This window comes from Bos taurus, chromosome 16 (genome assembly GCF_002263795.3).
Source record: "Bos taurus isolate L1 Dominette 01449 registration number 42190680 breed Hereford chromosome 16, ARS-UCD2.0, whole genome shotgun sequence".
NCBI classification, from domain to species: Eukaryota; Metazoa; Chordata; class Mammalia; order Artiodactyla; family Bovidae; genus Bos; species Bos taurus.
The window spans coordinates 9,679,588-9,686,840 of record NC_037343.1 but is presented as its reverse complement, the minus strand read 5'-3'; positions in this window follow the sequence as shown (position 1 = coordinate 9,686,840).

The window sequence follows — 7,253 nt, the reverse complement described above, 5'->3', positions numbered from 1 at the left end:
CAAGTGAACAATATATGCTGACTTTCCAAGGCATGGTATTCCAGGTTACTCCTTAAATTATCATGTGTGCTCAAATAAGTTGTCCTTTGAAGGCATGGCTTAGGAAGGCTAACTGTCCTGTGCTCAGATGCTCAGTTGTGTTCCACTCTTTGCAACCCCATGGACTGAAGCCCACCAGGCTCCTCTGTCCATGAGATTTCCCATGGGACTCCAGGCAAGAATACTGGAGTGGGCAGCCATTTCCTTCTCCAGGGGATCTTCTAAACTCAGGGATCAAACCTGAGTCTCCTTCATTACAGGTGGATTCTTTACCACTGAGTCACCTGGGAAGCCCAGAAGGCCAACTAGCTTTTACCAAAAACAAAAACAAAACCAAACAAAATAACAACAGCCAAAAAAAAAAAAAAAGAGACAAAGGATTGGTTACACTACTTGGTTGACTGGTTGCTTTTATCATTATGGAATTGCCTATAGATAGAAAATTACTCACTTGGGATTTCAAGTCCTCAGCCCAAGCATGATAAAAAGGCTTTGATGCTTTTTAAAGGGGTTCCTAAATGGCACCGTGGTAAATAATCTGCCTGCCAATGCAAAAGAAACAAGATTCTCGATCCCTGGGTCGGGAAGATCCCCTGAAGTAAGAAATGACAACCCACTCTAGTATTCTTGCCTGGAAAATTCCATGGACAGAGGAAACTGGCAGGCTGTTATAGTCCATGGGGTCACAAAGAGTTAGACACGATTGAGCATGCACACACAGAATAGCCTTTTAAATATCACTCTTTAAGTGATATTTTACATTTTATAGCTGTAGAATATAGAAATCTGTAAACATCAGACCCACTTAACCCTGTAGTTTTAATTAAGCAGTAACCGAATTAAAAGCATAGGTAAATCACTTACATGAAATTTAGAGCATTAATTAGGAAAAATTATCACCTTCAAATTTCAGCTGAGTATATACGTGGAAGGATTTAGATGAATCTGGGCATTGAGCTACAAGCTAGATAGTTTACATGCTAAGTGTTTTATGCCTCTGAAAACAACAGGCAGTGGTGTGGGTTATTATTCTGGATGAAGTGATGGATCCTGCCACATAATGGTTGTAAAGACACATATCTGCAGTTCAGAAGACTTCCAGGGATACTGCGTCGTCCTTCCAAGTCTAATTGGTAAAACCACTGACTCCAACACAGTCAAGGCTAACAAGAAACGTCCACAAAGTTAACAATCATGAAAAATTAAAATGATGGCTGAGAGTAAGAAAGCAAAAGGTAGTAGAAAAAGGAAACCAAAAAATTTTCCAGGTAGTGGAAAAATAAAATAACACCTCCAATACTTCAAGAGTAGTTTCAGGCCTTTAGTAATAGTAAGGTAGACCTCATCCATTACATTTTAACTGACACATATTTAATTAATTAATATTAATATTTAATGCCCTATATTTTAATGCATTTAAATGCCACTACTTTCCGTATTCCTAAATATTGCATATAAGTTGTGTTGGTGCTCATTACCTTATAATTTTCTTTCTGATGATCACAGAACAGTATATCTTAACTAGGAAAAAAACATAAGCATCAACCAGACGTGCATACGGTGATTGATTCAAGTGTGGATCTCTACTGAGAGGAGAGACCTTAAGGAAATCTTCACTAAATGAGGAGAGACCTGCATTACATTAGATCAAAGTGAAAGGTTGTTGCTGAACCATGAAAGACACTGGGATTCTTGGCCTCTGGAGGAGAGGAATTCAATCTGGGGCCGGTGATGAGGCTTTATTGCTCAGAGCATTTGTGTAATAAAGTTGTTAGGTAGTTAGAATAGGAAAAAGGAGTCCAGAATGGTGGTGGCTAAAATACAAGGAAAGGAAAAGCCTGTGAAAATATAACAAAGGAAGGTCCAAGGACCGGAGTGAGGACCTCAGGTAGAACAAACAGCACTCCTGGCTAGACAAATTTACATCGGGCAGGCCCAGGGGGAGTAGAAAAACATATAAAAAGAGGAGCCAAAGGGCCGCGGGGCTCTCAGTCTCTCTCTTCTCTTTGCATCTTCTGAGTTGACATGCCCTCATACCTCAAGGATGTATTTTCTTTTATTTTCTAAATAAAACTGAGCTGTAACAGGGAGCTATAACACTGGTCTGTCCGAGAGCTATAACACTGGTCCGTGGCTTCAAGTTTTTATTGTGATGAGACAGAACCAAGGAAATTACACACTCCCACGACAAAGTTTTATTAAAGTATAAAAGAGATAGAGAAAGCTTCTGACATAGACATCAGAAGGGGGAAGAAAGACTGCCCCCTTGCTAGTTTTTAGCAAGAAGTCATATACCTATTAGCAGGCTGCTAAAAGGAAATGTCTCAAAACTCAGAGAGTGGCACCAGGCCCCTCACCCACAACATGGGTTTTGAGATAACATTGGCACAAGGTGAGTTAGCCAGGGCCATTAAACAATTAACATGATTCTTGAAGAAAGGCAGGTTTCCAAACAAATATATAATCTCATTAACATAGCTTAAGAACATTTGTATGAGTAAAACATACTGGTTTGTTGAGCCATTATGGGTTCTGAGTCTTAGTTGGAAGTGACTTGAAGAAAGACAGAGTCTAGGGTAAATGCATAGTTCAGTAACATAGTTTAAGAAAAACCATTGGTTAGATCCAGGTTTGAGAAAAGTTTTAAGTTTGGGTGGAACCAGGTGTCATCATGGCAACACAGAATTTTAAAAGAAACCTCATTTTAATTTTGTATAGAGAAGGGAAAAAGAGTCTGACATGTGTAGTTTGTTTCTCCCTGCATTTTAAAGAGAGAGATAAAACATGTCTGACACTTGCAGCCTATTTTGTCCATTTGGAGACCCCTAGCCTTCCTGCCTGTTACCCTCTCAAAAGCATGCTGTTGTTGATTTTCCCTTTATTCAAAAGTTAAAATATATGCCATTGTGTTAAACTGTGGGAAAAGATGGAATTTTGGCAATAGCATCAATTCCAAAATCCTTATAGGATTTCCCTGTAACTCAGGGAATTCTCAACATGTATCTTGAGTACCTTGCATGGGTAAGATTTCAAGTCCCACCAATCAGTAAATGATGTGTGAGAATCAGAAGGTAGAAGGGGTGAAAGTGAAAGTGAAGTCACTCAGTCGTGTCTAACTCTTTGCGATCCCATGGACTTTAATCTACCAGGCTTCTCTGTCCATGGGATTTTCCAGGCAAGAGTACTGGAGTGGGTTGCCATTTCCTTCTCCAGGGGATCTTCCTGACCCAGGGATCGAACCCAGGTCTCCTGCATTGCAGGCAGATGCTTTACCCTCTGAGCCACCAGGGAATACGGGTAGGGGTGTCCTATTAATCTCTCTATAGTAGTGGGGAGCAGAAGTGTGTGCTTTGTAAAAGTGAGGATTTTTTTTTTTTTTTTTCATCAGCTGTTTTAGGTCATTTACCTCTCATGCACTTGCCTTGGTGCTACAATGCAGGAGTAATGATTAGAAGCAGTGCTTTGATAAGGCATGGAGGAGGGAAGCAGCAACTTACTGATTTTCTTGATAAAACTCATGAAGAGGGACTTCCCTGATGGTCCAGTGGTTAAGACTCCACACTCCCACTCTCCCACTGCAGGAGGACACCAGTTTGATCCCTGGTTGGGGAACTGAGATCCTGCATGCCACCTGATGAGGCAAAAAAAATCTCATGAGTAAAATCTGAAAGCTGCAACTGTCTTCTTGCTTCCACATCTTTGTTACTAAACAATGTATAAGTATCTGATTTCCAGTATTTGATACCTCTTGCTTGAAAAAAAAAATGTAAATATGCCTCTTCTATAGTAAATCCTGATTGATTCAGGTAAACAATTTACCATTAACTCAGCCAAATTCTCTTTCCATAGGGAATTACACAGTTTTGAAATTCTGCATATGAGACAGTGATGTTTCTGAAATGATAGTAGTTTCATAGTTTCATGTATGTATTACTGAAATACATAAGAAAATATATCTCTATCTGCATACTTACTGTTGCCAATTATTTTTGTTTTATAGGAAAAAATTAGTGTTTGAACATATACAGAACCACATTAACAAAATCTTTAACTTGTCAAATAATGATTTATTCTGTAAGCTACAATCTTTTCGTAAGCATTGATCTTGATGAAACAGTCAAATGTGCACTTGGCAAGTTGAGATTTTCAGCTGGCACATCACTGGGCTATTTGCATCTGACAAACAAAAGCATTCTGAGAACCATCACAAGGGAAATTGTAAACTGTCAAAGAGTGAGTATAGAGAATTATAGATGAGGTTCAAAGCTTCCTTTTTTGTGTGACATCAGCTCTCTTAAAAACCAGTCTTCTAACCATGCTTTCAAACGACTGTTTACAAAAGTCACATAACAGAAAGAAAAACAAGAAACATAGAAACTGTCAAAAAATAAATAAAATGGAAGTAGAAGTCAAGTCAGATATAGAAACATGAAAGAATAATAAAGTAAAACAAAAGAAAAATTAAAACAAAGTACATTTATAGGTAGGTATGCACATGTATAGATGTATGAATATATAGATGTGCATATATATATATGTATAGAATAAACAACCATCTATTTTTGTTTGTGGATCTGGATGACTAGGTGGAATTTTAGACCAATGGAGGAAGTCTGGCATGCCTAAAAGTAATTTTCAGCCCCTCACACTGCTACCATCGCAAGAGCAGTCATTATAATAATTACTATAATTACTATATGGAAAAACATCTTGAAGCCATGGTTTGTGGTCATTATTCTACTTGCCCCTCATAAAAATATAGAATTGTTAATTATATTTTAACAAAGAGGTATTATGGAGAATGTTTATGGATTAATTTTGCTACTTCATTAATTCAGAGGTTCCTCATGAATAATCCACAAAACAAAAAGATCAGCCGTGCATCTCTTTCAGCTCAAGATTTTCTTTTATTTTTGCCTTTCTCTCAAGTATTTATAAGCAAGAACAAAGACTTTACCAAAAGGGCCTTAACAGTCCCCACAACTTGACTAAACTTTAGACATTTAAAACAATTAACTTGTACCGGAGTATAATTGCACCATGCAACCTGGCATGCTGAAGTCCGTGGGGTCACAAAGAGTCAGACGTGACTGGATGACTGAACAACAATAGTTAATTTACAATGTTGTATTAGTTTCTGCTGTATATCTAAGTGAATCAGGTTACATGTATACACTCTTGTTTAGATTCTATCCCATAAAGATCATTATAGAGTATTGAATAGAGTTCCCTGTGTTATACACTAGGTCCTTATTAGCTATTTATTTTATATATAATAGTGTGTGTGTGTGTGTGTATATATATATATATATATATATATATGTCAATCCCAGTCTCCCAATTTACCCCAGATATTTTTTCCCTGATATCCTGATTCTTCAATCATGTACTTCAGAAAATGTAAATTCCTTCCTCCCAGATGGAACTAGTGGTAAAGAATCCGCCTGGCAGTGCAAGAGACATAAGAGACATGGGTTTCATCCATGGGTTGGGAAGATCCCCTAGAGAAATATCCACTCTATTATTCTTGCCTGGAGAATCCCATGAACAGAGGAGCCTGGCAGGCTATGGTCCATGGGGTCTCAGTCGGACACGACTGAAGCAACTTAACACACACACAAAGCCCTCCATCAATATGTGAATGTTGTACAACCCTGGAGTGTCTTTCTCGAGAACCTGGGAATCTTCCTTCCTAAAAGTAATAATCAAGAAAGATAGAGTCAAAAAGGACAGACTTTTGGGCACAGTGGAGGAGGGAGAAAGAGGGACGACTTGAGGGAGTAGTATTGAAACATATATTTTAGCATGTGTAAAATAGATATAGCCAGTGGGAATTTGCTGTATGTTGCAGGCAACCCAAAGCCAGTGCTCTGTGACAATTTAGAGGGGAAAATAGGAAGGGAGGTGGGAGGGAGGTTCAAGAGGGAGGGGACATATGTATGCCTATAGCTGATTCATGTTGATGTGTGGCAGAAACCAACAGAGTATTGTATAGTAATTATCCTCCAATTAAACATAAAATAAAAATGTTTAAAAAAGGAAGAGTCCCTTTACCCCAGTCTCTGTGGAAAAGGGGGAGCCTCACTTCCTTTAAGTGCCAATGAGTAAGCACAGATGGGCAACCTCGAGGCTGAGGGCCTGTAGTGCCTTCTCATTAGCTCACTCAGTGTTTACAAACTCCTGCAGTCACTTGTTCAGGGGAGTTGAGTTCAACCTTCCATCTTGAAATACTCTTGATCCTTATTTCAATGTCTTGAATAAACTTTTCCTTACCTATTTAATTCTGTCTAATGCAATGTTTTTTGAACAACCTGTGACTGTTTTCTATTAAGTAAATAATTAAAGAGAAATCGGATGGTGTGGGGAGGGAGGAGGAAAAAAATAAAAAAAAATAAAAAAAGAGAAAAAAAAATAAAGAGAAATCTTACTCTCAAAATCTATAATGATAGCTGCCTTAGTGTGGACTACCCTAGCAGAATACTATAGACGAGGTGGCATAAACATCAGCTATATACGTCTCAGTATATATTCATAGCTCTGAATGTTGGAAGTTCAAAGTCAGGCTGCCACACGGTCAGGTTCTGGTGAATGCCCTCTCACTGATTTACATACAGCCATCTTCTCTTCTATCCTAACATCGCAGAAAGAGAGAAAGAACTTACTCTATTTGTCTTTTTATAAAGACACTAGCCTCATTATGGGGAGTCCATCTCTATGACCTAATTACTTCCCAAAAACATCACCAGCTGGGGCCATCCTACTGGAGTTTAGGTATACAACATATGAGTTTTTGGGGGGATACAAACCTGCAGTCTATAACAATAATAGTGTATTCTATTTATAGTCAGCAGGATTTATTAGAATGTTCAAGGTAGTATGCATTTAACAGAGTAGGAATTTCCAGGTTGGCTTTACTTCATTATTTTTTACTTAATTTACCTAAATTAATCATTATAAAAATTCACCAGCTTTCAAAAACAGTTCTTGAATCAATTATAAGAAGAATTTCAGAAAATCAATTGTTCCTTGGTCAGAGAAATACCAATATACTTAGCAAATTGAATCCATATTAAAACTCAATTAATTCTCAACTATTAAAACCAATAATAGGACATTTATAAATTTATTTTAATTGCAAATTCATTTCATATGCTTTAACTAATATTTGTTGAGTATGCCCCTGTTTTTCTCAGCAAACATCTACAAGATCATTA